The sequence below is a fragment of the Rhineura floridana genome, chromosome 4 (assembly GCF_030035675.1).
Source record: "Rhineura floridana isolate rRhiFlo1 chromosome 4, rRhiFlo1.hap2, whole genome shotgun sequence".
Lineage (NCBI taxonomy): Eukaryota > Metazoa > Chordata > Lepidosauria > Squamata > Rhineuridae > Rhineura > Rhineura floridana.
This window is the reverse complement of record NC_084483.1, coordinates 109,785,140-109,798,611: the sequence shown is the minus strand read 5'-3', so window position 1 is coordinate 109,798,611 and position 13,472 is coordinate 109,785,140.

Sequence of the window (13,472 nt, the reverse complement as noted above, 5' to 3'; positions counted from 1 at the left end):
TTCATTGTGTCACACAGACTTAGTTTGTAAAGAAATCTCATATTTTGTGCTTTACTAATAATTTGACAGAAGGGAGTTTGAAATAAAGTAATATTTTGCCTTGAGCAAGTTGTTCTCCTTGGTGAGTATTTAGAACGTATAAGTGTTCATTAGCAGGACATGGTATTCTGTTCCTTAAAATTAAGGACATTCATGGGCTTCTGTGGCTCAGTATTAAGTATATTCCAGAATACATTCCCTGATTACTAAATGAAAAAAAATCTTTCAGCTAGTTTTTTAATAAGGTGCTTTGTAAGCCTTTTATCAGTTAGCAAAGCATATATGCCTTCATACACCTATTAAGTATGAAAGGAAAATTTAGTTTCCTCCTTATTGTTTTCAAAACGAGACAAATACCAATCAACATTTTTGTTCAGCTTCTTTTAAATATTTCCTACTTACAAGCTCTCAACAAGGTGGTTCATGACAGATGCTGTTGGAGGTCACTGATTCATAGGGTCACTATAAGTCGCAGTCGACTTGGAGGCACATAACAACATTTTATTTTTATGATACTGCAGTGAAACTGGTGTCCCCCCCCATCTGTAAGACTGTTAGATTTTTAGAAATGTCTAAAATTTGGTGAACATGAACATTCACATCTGTATGCTTACAGTTCCTGATGCATAATTACATGGCTTCCACAACAGATATACATGCATATAGATATTTTTTCTATTCAATTAAAAAGTATAATTTTATATTGTATCTATTGATCTGTCTAAAATCTCCATATGATAGAGTGAATCCTAAGCAAATTCTAGGTGACCAGTATAACTTTGAATAAAATCTATCAACATTCACAAAATTGCATTCATTCCCTAGTAACTAACAAATCAGATTTCCTGCAGCGTAATACTGTAACTTTCTTTCATTTTACCCAGATGATCTCACATTATGCACATAGAATAAGACTTCATGTTTCTCAGGCAAAGCCCCACCTATGTACTCTTGGGAAATGATACTTCCTGGAATGGCTGTCAAGCACACCATTCCCTATATTACAAAAATTGTCTCATCTCTTCTGTGCTGTAAGCTTTAGCTGGATATAGAAGCATGACCATATATTCTCAGCTTCAGTTTTAATTGAAATCAGTGTGGATAGAATTCTTGGAGAGGTGAGGCCCATCACATGGTGCTTGACCCCGGCTCTTACCACTTTTGTGAACTGCCAGAGGTGGTCTAGCAATGTGGGTGATTGGGGTGGTTAATGCCTCCTAGTGTAGTACAGTAAGGTCTCTACAAGCTTGAAATAGTGGTTAGATCATTTTTTAAGAAGCTCTCCCTTAGACCCACATACCGGATAATTTCTGGTCATTGTTAAATATTCCATTCCTCTCAGATCCACATTTTTCTGAATGGTACAATCAGAGCTTGGAAGATTACTTTTAAAAAGTAATAAATCACAGTTACAATTACTTGGCCCAAAAAGTAGTAATTACCGTTACAATTACAATTGCTCTGAAAGTAACTGATTACTTTACTTTTTCTCAAAGGTAATCACTACAATTACATTTCAGTTACTTTTTAAAAAAAACTCCTACAAGGTGCTGGCCTTGGCTGCTGCACATCTAAGAAGCCTAAAACAATATTAAAAATAAACACACACACACAGGGGGTAGTAGAATAAAAATTTTTATCTGTAAGATTAACATAATGGCATAACAGAATCTCACATCCCCCCAAGCAATGAAGATACCCCAACACTTGAAGATTAACATAACGGCATAACAGAATCTCACATCCCCCCAAGCAATGATGATACTCCAACTCTTGAAATCAAATTTTACACTTGAAATGCTTTTATAATATGTTTCTGTTATGTCTCAAAAGAACAAGATGCTCAAAGAGCATGTCAGACAAGGAATGTCTTTTTACAGTCATTACGTTGCCACCAGTACTGAACAGGCGTTCTACTGCGGCGCTTGAAGGCATGCCTGTGTTGTGCTGCAAAAAACACCGCAGCACACGTGGAAAGCCATGGAGTGATGACACTTCCCTGCTGGGAGACCTCAGGTACCTCACCAGTTCCTCCTCAGCAGTGTCCACTGCTGACTTCTTGCCCTGGGGCAGAAAGTTAAAGAAGTCATCTTCTAAGTCATCTCCTTCCTGGTCTTTATCTGAAGACTGATCACTGTCCTCATTAAATGCTGACTGGTTCTGCTTGGCCCACAACTTGCTGCACTTTCCCATCAAGGAACGAAACTGTTTCTTGAAAGGACCAAGAAGACTACTTTTGGAGGAGTCAGAAAGCATGGCCTCTATGTCTTGTGTTGCCACAAGGTTGAGGGTGTGGCTAGCACATCTCTGGTGTGGTGGTAAAACAAAATCCTCTCCTGAGTCTGCAGCTTCTTCCTCTGCCTCAGGTCCTGTGTCCAGGATCTCACAGACATTCACAAACTCCACCTCAGCCTCCTCCTCCTCCTGGTTATCACCATCATCGTCACTGGTGCCTGCAGCTTCCACTGGTTCTTTGGCCATGAAAACTCTGAACGCTTTCACAAAGTTGGAGCCATTGTCTGTAGTAGTGCACATAACTTTGTTGTGGATCCTGTACTGCACATGTACATCATGCAGTGCTTTTGAAAGGACATTGTATGTATGGCGCCCCTTCAGAGCTTACAAGCCAAGGCCCTGACCTCACGTTTCAGGGTAGTTGGGTTGATCCAGTGGGCTGTTACCCCAAAGTAACTCTTCTTGCCGTTGGTCCAACAATCTGCAGTGGTTGCTATATATGCCACAGCACCCATTCGGTTTGCAAGAGTTTCTCTCATGTGGCATGCTCTCTTCTCAATTCTGTCTCTCAGAGTCTTGGCACATATGATGGTGAGATCTTTGGGGAGTCCAATGCGAACCAGATTAATGAATGATGGTTTGTCCACAGTCTGAAGTGGTAATGTCTCCTCTACAATGAAATCAATGATTCTCCTGTTGAGATTGCTCTGGGTGACAGGCTCCCTGCCAGATCCCCACCTCTCAAGGGTTGTCTGCTGCTGCTTCAGCATTTTGGGAGGAGGGGTGTCATGCATTGGTTCAAGAAGGCCACATCTCCTTGCCTTTATTGCTTCTTCAATTGCTCTCAGCTTCTCAGGGTGTGCCCTCTGAGGAAGAAGAACAAAGCATGACTCCAAGAAAAAATGGAAGAGGAACTTCACAATTTAAACATAAATAGACAATGGACACTCTTTGAGGACCAGCATGACAAAGGCTTACCTCAAAATGTTTCTTCACATTGGATGAGGAGGAAACAGCTGATCTCAGATTTTTGATCCTTGGAAGGCAGTAATTGCATCGTACAACAACATTTTTCCCACTCTGGCTCACAAATGTACAAGCTTTCTCAAAGCCAAACCATGGTACTTGCTGTTCTGCAGATGTGGCTGTGGGCAACTGGCACTGCTTCATGCCCTCCTCCTCCTCATGCACAGGGCCTCCTTTCTGAACCGCACTTTCTAGTTTTGCCTCCTCAGGATCAACAAGCTGTGACTCAAGTGGTCGCACTAACTGACTGCTGCTCTCAGCAGCAAAACCTGCAACAGGCGTCTCTGTAATAAACAAGAGATAATGCTCCTATATGGGTGAACTTCAGCTGTGATGTGCCCCCATCTCTTCCCCATGGTGCAAGATGCCCCAGTCAGAGTGGAAGTAAGCAGGTCGATAGCACAATTAAAAGAGATCCTATTTGCATCATTTTTGCTCACTGAATAACCCTGCCTGGGCCAGTCTAACCTACTATCTCACAGGGTTGTTGTGAGAACAAAATGAGACTAGGGTTCAAATCCCCACATAGCCATGAAGCTCACTGGGTGACCTTGGGCCAGTCACTGCCTCTCAGCCTCATGAAAACCCTATTCATAGGGTCACCATAAGTTGGAATCAACTTGAAGGCGGTACATATATTTTTTATTTTGAATATGATGATTATGATAATAAATATGCAGCATTTCAAATTAATTCTGTATGAGAAGCATTCCATGCCAAGCTTGGAAAACCAAGGATGGGGTATAAAATGTAGACAAAAATACTTTTGACAAAATGCCGTCTATCTTTTATATCTATATCTATAATTAGCAATACAGCTGAATGATGTATGTAAAGTATTTTTTCTTTCCCTTTTCTTTTTTATTAATATTTTAGTACTACTGCTAAAGTTCTGATGAAAGAATAAAGCATTCATTAGCCAAATTCAAATGATTAGAACACATCACATAAATTCCACTGAAGTTGGAGTTTTTGCCATAGAAAATGAAAAAAACATATAACCTATGATAGCCCAATAGACAATCAGAACTAATATAAAACCCTATTGCTTCTCATTTGCAAATCTTGCAAGATCTAAGGTAACTCTAGACCATGTGAGTTCAGGTGATGCATGTTATGTACATTTGTATAGATATTAGCAGAGATTGTCAACAGTCTATGATGCTTGTGTGTGCCAGTGTGTGTGTTTGTGGCAGGCTTTTACCCTGCACTGAGATCACTGAGACTTAAGCCTTAGTAATAATAATAATAATAATAATAATAATAATAATAATAATAATAATAATAATAATAATAAATTTAATTTTTGAGTCGCCTATCTGGCCGAAACCACTCTAGGCGACGTACAACATTAAATTCAACAATACATAATAATACAATACATAATAAAATACAGCGCAGTCAACAATAACCATTTTAAAAAGCGGCAGTACAGGGCCATCAATAGACAATTTTAAAACAATATAAAGAAATTAGCCCACCCCGGGGACCCCAAAGACCTGTCCAAAGAGCCATGTTTTTAAGGCTCGGCGAAATGTATCTAGGGAAGGGGCATGGTGAAGATCGAACGGGAGGGAGTTCCAGAGAGTGGGGGCCGCCACTGAGAATGCCCTCTCTCTAGTCCCCACCAACCTAGCTGTTTTCGTTGGTGGGACGGAGAGAAGGCCCTGTGTGGCTGATCTGGTCGGGCGGCTTAGTTGGTGGTACTGGAGGTGCTCCTTCAGGTAAACTGGGCCGAGACCGTATAGGGATTTAAAGGTAAAATAAGAAAAGCTATTTCATTTATAGAAATACATCGTAGATAGGAAAGGCATACCTAGTTCTAAGTAACTAACTTGGAGGCGCAACACCCAGGTTTGGGAGTTGCCCTCACTGCCCCTTCTTCATGTGTACTGGAGAGTGACAGAATAGGGCTAGAAGCAAATAGAAAGCAAAAATGGAAAGTAGGGTAACATCTAAAGAAATACTCCCCTTTACATCTCTCCTTTCTTTCTTTCTGTATATATATATATTTATTTATATTTATATATATCCCGCCCTTCCTCGCAGTAGGAGCCCAGGGCGGCACTGACAGTGGTTGATCTTCACTTCCTAAAAAGCAGTAGTGATGAAACCCCTCAACATTGCCTATTGCAGCCTGTGCAGCTCTGGCACTGTTCATCTGATTGAAGCTTACTTGAGCTTCTGCTTTTTGCACCTGCACATTCTTTTCTAGGCAGCAATTGTGTTGCAGTGACTGCACCACACAGCCTGAGACTTCTCTCCTCCTTGCTTTGGTCACCACATGGCAATGTCATCAAGAAAGGGCTTGCACATAAATACACAAGCCTGGGCTGTGATGAGAACAGATTAATCTCAACTCTGAAATTCACTGTATGCGAACTGAACGGTACTTGTCTTCCTGGTCAAATGATTTTTTTTTTTAAAAAAAACCAACTCTAGGGCTACAAGCTTTAATTTTCAGCAGATTAATTAACTAAAAGGAGAGTTGATTAATCAGTGGGGCCTATTTTTATTGGTAAGAATGAGTTTTAATATGAGACACTTGTTTATTGTTTTTAGAGTAATTTTGTGTGTTACTGTACCGGGGAATGCATGAAACAATAACAAAGATCAGCCTTGATTTTTTTTAACTGTGTGCCCTAAAGCTTCTGTATTGAATTCTTCATTGTCTTGCACTCCTTTTAATTATTATATTCTGGAAATTCTCATAGATTTGAAGTCTTGGTGATAAGCAAATCAATTGAAATGTAATTGATCAGTTTATTGAAAGGGAGAGGATTAATCAGTTAAACATTTTAATTTTACATTGCCCAGATATTCAGCTGCAATAAATGGATTTTTTTCAACAAGAGGTGATCTTCACAGGTACCCCGCCTGGGGATGCTGTTGGAGAGAATGGGGTTTACAGGAGTTGTCTCTCTCCGGGACTGGGAATCTCTCTCTTTCTCACAGAACATGAGTTTGAGAGCTGGGGGACTGAGAGGAGGAGCTGCAAGGACCCTACTGCTCACCTCATCTCTGCCAAGAACAAAAAAATCAGCCTTAAGCCATTTATTATACGCCTAATGATTTATTATTATTATTATTATTATTATTATTACTGAGACAGTTTTTGTCCCACATACAATTCAGTCTTGTGATTAAACAGGACAAAAATACAAATAAAAAGAAAGATGGAGTTCAAATAAATATACAATAAAAAGCTAGCCGGCATTTTAAACGGCAGGAGTGCTCTGTCTGGATAAATACAGCACACAGGTATGCATGGGAACAAGGGGGAGAGTTCAAAAAGGGGGGGAAGGAAGAGAAGTAGGCCGTGGGGGGGGCAGAAGGTGCCGCGGAGGCACCAGCGAGGTAAGGAGAGGCACACACACACACACACACACACACACACACACACACAAATCATCGTCACTCACCTCCACAGCTCTTCGCCATTCTGCTGCTGCTTTCCCCTCCATTGTCCTTGCCCTGGCATCCTTTCCTCCAGCATCCATTTTTTCCTCTCAGACGCTAGCAGGCCCTGCCTATTCACCTCTTCCAGAGCTTGGAAAAGTTACTTTTTTGAACTACAACACCCATCAGCCCAATCCAGTGGCCATGCTGGCTGGGGCTGATGGGAGTTGTAGTTCAAAAAAGTAACTTTTCCAAGCTCTGCGAGATCACGAGGGGAGAGTCTGCACAGAGGTCCAATCAGTGTGAGGCACATGTCTTGTGTTCACCAATCACAGCCAGGAGCTGACTTCCCCTTGTTCCCGCCCCCAAGTAACGTCCAACCTAACGTGGAAACGTTAAAGTCGCAGCTGAAAAGTAGGGAAATTACTAGTCGTTCCGTTACTTGCCAAATGTAATGGAATTACCCACTCGTTATTTAAAATTGTAACGAATTACAAGTAACTCGTTAAAAATGATGAGTTACTTCCAAGCTCTGGGTACAATTCTTTAGATCCATTTTGGCCCACCTTTGGAGTGGAAACAGTCTTGGGCCTGACACCTTACACCAAGAACTGGACAAAGGGTATGAGTTTCTGTTTGTTTTGCTGGATCTTTCAGCAGTTTTCAGTACCATTGACCATGGTATATTTCTAGGATGTGACTTGAGGCCATACTATTACAGTACTGCTGGCCCTTCCTTGAAACTCGATTCTATATGATGCCAAGCAGCTCCTGTTCATCACCTTGGACATTGGCTTGTGGTATCCCTCATGATTCCATTTTACCCCTGTGCTGTTTAACATGCACTTTGAAACCGTCAAGAGTTGACTAGAGATTTGGAGTACACTGTCACAAATATGTTGCTAACACTCAGCTATCCTTTCCATCTCTGTCCAGGGAAGCAACTGAGGTTCTGAATTTGTGCCTGGGGACAATAATGGACTGGATGTGAGCTAACAAACTGAAACTGAATTCATATTAAGGTAGAGGTACTCCTGCTGGATGGCTGCTGATCTGGGAATAAGGATTAAATTTGTATTGTATGAGGTTGCACTCTCCCTAAAAACACAGACTTGAAATTTTAGTGTATCCTTCAACTTAGTTCTAACCCTGGATGCTTAGGTGTCAACTGATGTGCCAACTACATCTACTCCTGGACACTGCAAGATCTGTCCATAGTACACATGCAACATGGTTTATATGAGGTGACTCCAAACAGTATCCAGAAGCTTCACTTGGTCTAGAATGTAGTAGCCAGATTGGTAACTGGGGTTGCCTATTGGGAACTTCTTTGTTATGGCCAGGATATCTGAAGGATTGCATTCTACCACATGAACCTGTACACTCATCATAGGATAATATTTTATCAGCTACCTCTCATGTCCGTCTGGCTGTGATCAGGGAGAGAACTTCTGCATAGCTGGGTCAATGGGCTGGAACAACTTCTGAAGGGATGTTCGTCTTGCTCCGTTCCTTATGACATTTTGGTGGATGGCAAAGACCTTTCTTTTTAGAAGGACCTTTAGCATCTGGCTTTAGCTGGTGGCCAATACAGTTTGATGGTATTGGGATGAGGTGCTAGTTGCAATTATTATTCTGTCATCTGCTGCTGCCTTTCTAGATTTGTTTTATCTCACTTTTTTATGCTGCTTAAGTTCTTTATTTTTTATTTTTTAAATAATGATATTAGCTGCCTAGGAAAGGTAGGGTATAAACTGTGTATAAATGAACGACAGTCTCTCAGTGCATATTACAGCAGGACTGACTAACCTTTGGATCTTTACAACTCCTATCTTCCCAGATCATTGGCAATGCTGACTGGAACTGATGGTAAACTGGAGCCCAACAACAGGTTAGCCACCACTGCATTAGAGGGACATTTTTGTCTGAAACCTATATTGGGGGGAAAGTAATCCTTGCAGTTTAAGCAGAATGCTTAAAACCTCCAGATCTTAGATATTTGATTACAGTTAGTTTTTCACTTAGTTGTCAGATGATGGATAGTCTAAGCTTCTCTGCTTCATTATAAAAACCTTAAATCCTCCTATCCAAGCTCATCAGCAAACATTTGTATCAGTACCATGGAAGACCTGAATATAAAGGCTGGACATGTGCAATTAGTTCTCTTGGTTTTTTCCTGGAATAAGTAGAAGAAAGGTATTCACTATATCTTGCAGTGCTTTTTCTGCCGTACTGGTGCATGAGGAATCTTTGACCATTGACAGGGTGCTGCCAAGGAGTGGTGGTGGTGGTTGTTATGTTCCTGTATTAATGTATATATGGTAAGTGCTGTTTGTATAGAAGATACATGGTAAGTGGAATGAAAGAGGAGGGGGGAGTAAATGAGCAGTAGAATGCTGGATGATTGGCTGAGTGTTTGGATGGCTGAGAGTATAAATGGAAGGATGACAGTTGAATCTGGGTGGATGTGAGTGGGTTGTTTTGGTGGAGTTTGGAGGTGGGTGTGAGTTGGTGTATGTCAGAAGAGTGTGGAGAAAGAGGGAGGTGGAATTCGGATTAGTAATAAGTCAAATATCACAGTAATAGATGAAACCATAAGCTTGTAGATCATTATCAACGTTATCTTGTTATTAATGTTATTTAATAAATATTATTTTGGTTTACCGAAGGCCTGATCCTTGGCTGGGGTTTCACAGACCAGAAGGGAGGATAAGGTAATAACCAAGGCTGAAGGGAAACAGTAATAAATGGTGGCAGCGGTGAAGAGAAGATAACATTATAAGTATCCACAGCAACCCCAAGTTATGAGTTATCTGCATTGATACAAGGGGGTTGGGAACAGCATAGGCACGCAGTCATGAATGTAACCGGATAGAGAGACTCAGGCAAGGTCTCTGGGAACATTGGTTGTAGAACGTGACTGGTGGTGCTGCCTAGCAGGGGGATCTATTGAGATCTGTGCTAGAGCGGAGAGAGAAACCATAAAAAAAGGACAGTCCAGACTGGTGGAGTCCCTGGTGGTGCCTAGTGAAAGGCAGTAGCCACGAGCAGGTAGGAACCTGACAGGGAGAGCCAGGGAAGGGCGTCACAGGTGGTGTTAGCGGTGGGATACGAACAACAGAGAATCCATATTCGAATACTAGAGAATCCCTAAAAGTGGTGTGGCAAACAGAAATAACAAATAAAGATTACTTGTGAGAGTGACTGGCAAAGAGTGTGTGGAAAAGAGTGAGTGAACTCCAACACCATGGCTGAATACATAAAAATGAAAAGAGAGAAGCTGGTGGAGAAGTGCATAACATTCAATTTACCTCACAAGGGTAAAGGGGTAGATGAACTGAGGGTAGCACTAATAGCTTTTACAACTGTCCAGCAAAAACAACCTGTTAGGGAAGAGACCCCAGAAGGGTATTCAAGCAATCCCGCTTATATAGAGTACTTGAGAGAGAAGTTAAGATGGGAATGTGAGTTGGAAACTGAGAGATTGAGGAGGGAGGCTGAGGAAAAAGACAAGCCGAGGGTCTTTGAAACGGAAGAGAAGGAAAAACAGCAGGAGTTGGAAACTGAGAGATTGAGGAGGGAGGCTGAGGAAAAAGACAAGCAGAGGGTCTTTGAAACGGAAGAGAAGGAAAAATAGCGGGAGTTGGAAATTGAGAGAATGAGAATGGGGTTTGAGGAGAGGGAGAAGCAACGAGAATTGGATGCTGAATTACAGGTGGAAAAGTTAAAGTTTGAAAGAGAGAAGTTTCATTCTGATGAAACAAGAAAGGACAGAAATGAAACTAAAATAAAGGTGACACCGAAAGATTTTGCAGTGTTTGAGCCTGGACAAGATCCACAAATTTACCTCAGCACTTTTGAAAAAGCGTCTCAAATGTGGGGGCTACCAGAGGATAAATATATGCAATATTTATCAAACCTGATCAAAGGGGAATTGGCAGAGGTATACCAATATTTCCCCTCAGACAGGCCCGTCACCTATGCTGAGTATAAAGAGGCAGTATACAAAAGATTCAGACTGGGACCTGACTATTTTAGAAAGTTATTCTGAAACTGTCACATCCAAGCAGGGAGGTCTTTTGTTGAACTGGGAGCAAAGTGTTGTGCGTGCGTGCATAGATCATACAAGGATGGAATCCAAGAGTTGTATAGAACAGGAATAAGCCAGGCCAGGCAAGTTTCTTGTAAGAGTCTTTACTAGGCAAAGACATTAGACACAGTTCTCTTCACAGACAGCTTTTCCCCCACACTGAGCTTTTCCAAGCATCCCACCTTATCAGGCTTCCCAGCCAGCCACTGACCTTGGCAAACCTGGCACTCTGTTCCCACAGCTTAACCCTTCTGCTTCAGGTTTCACTCTCTTTTCTAAAAAACCCTGTCTGTGAGTCTCACAGCATGCTTCACTGACCAACAGCCCCCACCTGAGACTCACAGATTACAAAACTTCATTGTTCATTATTACATTTCTACAATATTAACTTTTCATTACAATACATATCAGTACATGGTTTGTTTTCTTACAGTTTCTATTTACATTTTCAGTTCAGTTCTTGTTTCTTTATTTCTTTATTCACACAGGTTTTACAGAGTCATTTTGTTCACTTTTATTTGATAATACATTTATATTTCATTCCTCAACACAAAACTTCCACATGAGATCCATTGTTTCTTTATCTATTGGTCCTTCTTTTTCCCATTCTACTGGATATTCATCTGTTTCATTATTCTGTTGTGTAACATTAAATGTGAATCTCTGAGGTGGTTGACCTTTCGTTTTTCTTTCTGACCTTCTAACATTATCTATTTCCATTTCTTCCTCACTTTCAATTTTACTTGGACCTGCACCTGTGTCTGCACTGGTACTTGGCATTTCTGTATCTTGCATTGCCATGTCTTCACCTCTCAGCCTTTTTACAGTACGTTTGCCACCGTGTATTAGATCAGTCAATGCAGTTTTTAATGGAATTTGCTGCCCAAAAGGAACATCTGCTGCTTCCTGCTTGCTTGCACTATCTAGGATAACTGTTTGACTGTCTCTCCAAGGTTTATCTATCACCTTTATGCTTCTGCTTAACACTACTTGTTGTTTCTCAGGCAACCAAACTCTATAATATGAATTCTGAAATCCCAAAATGCGTCCTGCCTGAGCTCTTGAGCCTAATTTACCATGCCTTTTCTGTTTTGCAACATGTACCCAGCATTTTGCCCCAAAACATTCTATGTGTTTCACCCTGGGCTTTCTTCCAGTCAATTTCTCATAGGGAGACATGCCTATTGTTCTGTGCATGAGACGGTTCTGAATATAAACAGTGTACAGAATACATTCACCCCAATAAGTGTTATTCATATCAGCATCTGCTAGCATGGCTCTCATTGAATCCTGCAATGACCGGTTCCTCCTCTCTGCAGTTCCGTTGGAGGATGGGCTGAAGGGAGCAGTGAGACTCTGTATTATTCCCTTCTTTTCCAAATATGTTTTAAATGAATTACTGGTAAATTCCCCACCTTGATCTGATTTGATATTTTTGATAACAACCCCATATTGTGTCTCTGTTCTCTGTATAAATGCCTTCAATTTCTCTTCTGCTTCACTTTTCTTTTTCAATAAGAATACATGTGTAAATCTGGAGAAGTCATCCACAATCACTAAATAAAACCTTGCTCCACCTTTTGAGCACTGGAAAGGTCCAGCCAAATCCACATGTATGAGCTGATAGGGTTCAGTGGTTGTGCTTTCACAGCTCTTATTTACCGGAGTCACAGTCATTTTTGTTTTATAGCATACTTCACACTCATCCACATGCTCACAATGTGTTAATTTCAAATCTTGACTATGCTTTGGGGTGTTTTGTATCTTTTGGAAATGTGCGTGTGCTAATTTTCTGTGCCATTCATGTAAACAATTATCATGTTTCTCTTTATTAACTCCTATCCAAGCACACGTGGGTTTATCAAGATTGCACTCAACCATAAACATTTTATTCTGTAATTTCCTTTGCATGCATATTTCACCATCCTTTCTCACAAAACATCTATCCCCTTCAAATGTAACTTTACAACCTATTTGAGCCAATTTTCTTACTGATAGAATGTTATATTTTAAACCAGAAACCAATAACACATCTGTTAATATAGTTCCCAAATTACTCAACCTGAGCGTGCCTTTTGCAATCGCGTCCTGAGTCGATCCGTCAGCCAGATAAATCTTCTCCTGCGCCGGCTTTGAAGTGTAAAATAAACTGGAGTCTGTGATTAGGCAATTAGACGCTCCACTGTCGAGAAGCCACTTAGAGTTAATGAGTTTATTGTCCTCCTTAGTAACAAAGTTCACACTTGTTCTCTGACTTCCAAAGTCCCTGTTATTCCTCTTCTTTAAACAATGTCTCTGTATATGTCCACGGGACCCACAAAAGTAACATATTTTATTCTCTTGCCTGCTTCTTTGATTTTGTCGTTGTTGTACAGCCACAGTCTTTTTTAACTCTGTTTTCTTATTCTCTTGTCTTCTATTCCACTCTTGTTGAAGTTTCTGTTCTACAAAGTCCAAATTCAGATGTCCGTCGGGTAAAGTTTCCAGACTCGAGACCAGGACATCCCATTTTTGATCAAATGAAGATAACAGTATATAGACCATCTGAATGTCACTATGATGCACTCCTCTATCTTGCAGCTCAGCATTTAATCTACGAAATTCAGCCAGATGCTCTGTCATAGTCACTTCATCTGTAAAACGCATCTGATAAAGTTTCCGTGCTAAACACAGCCTGCTCCCA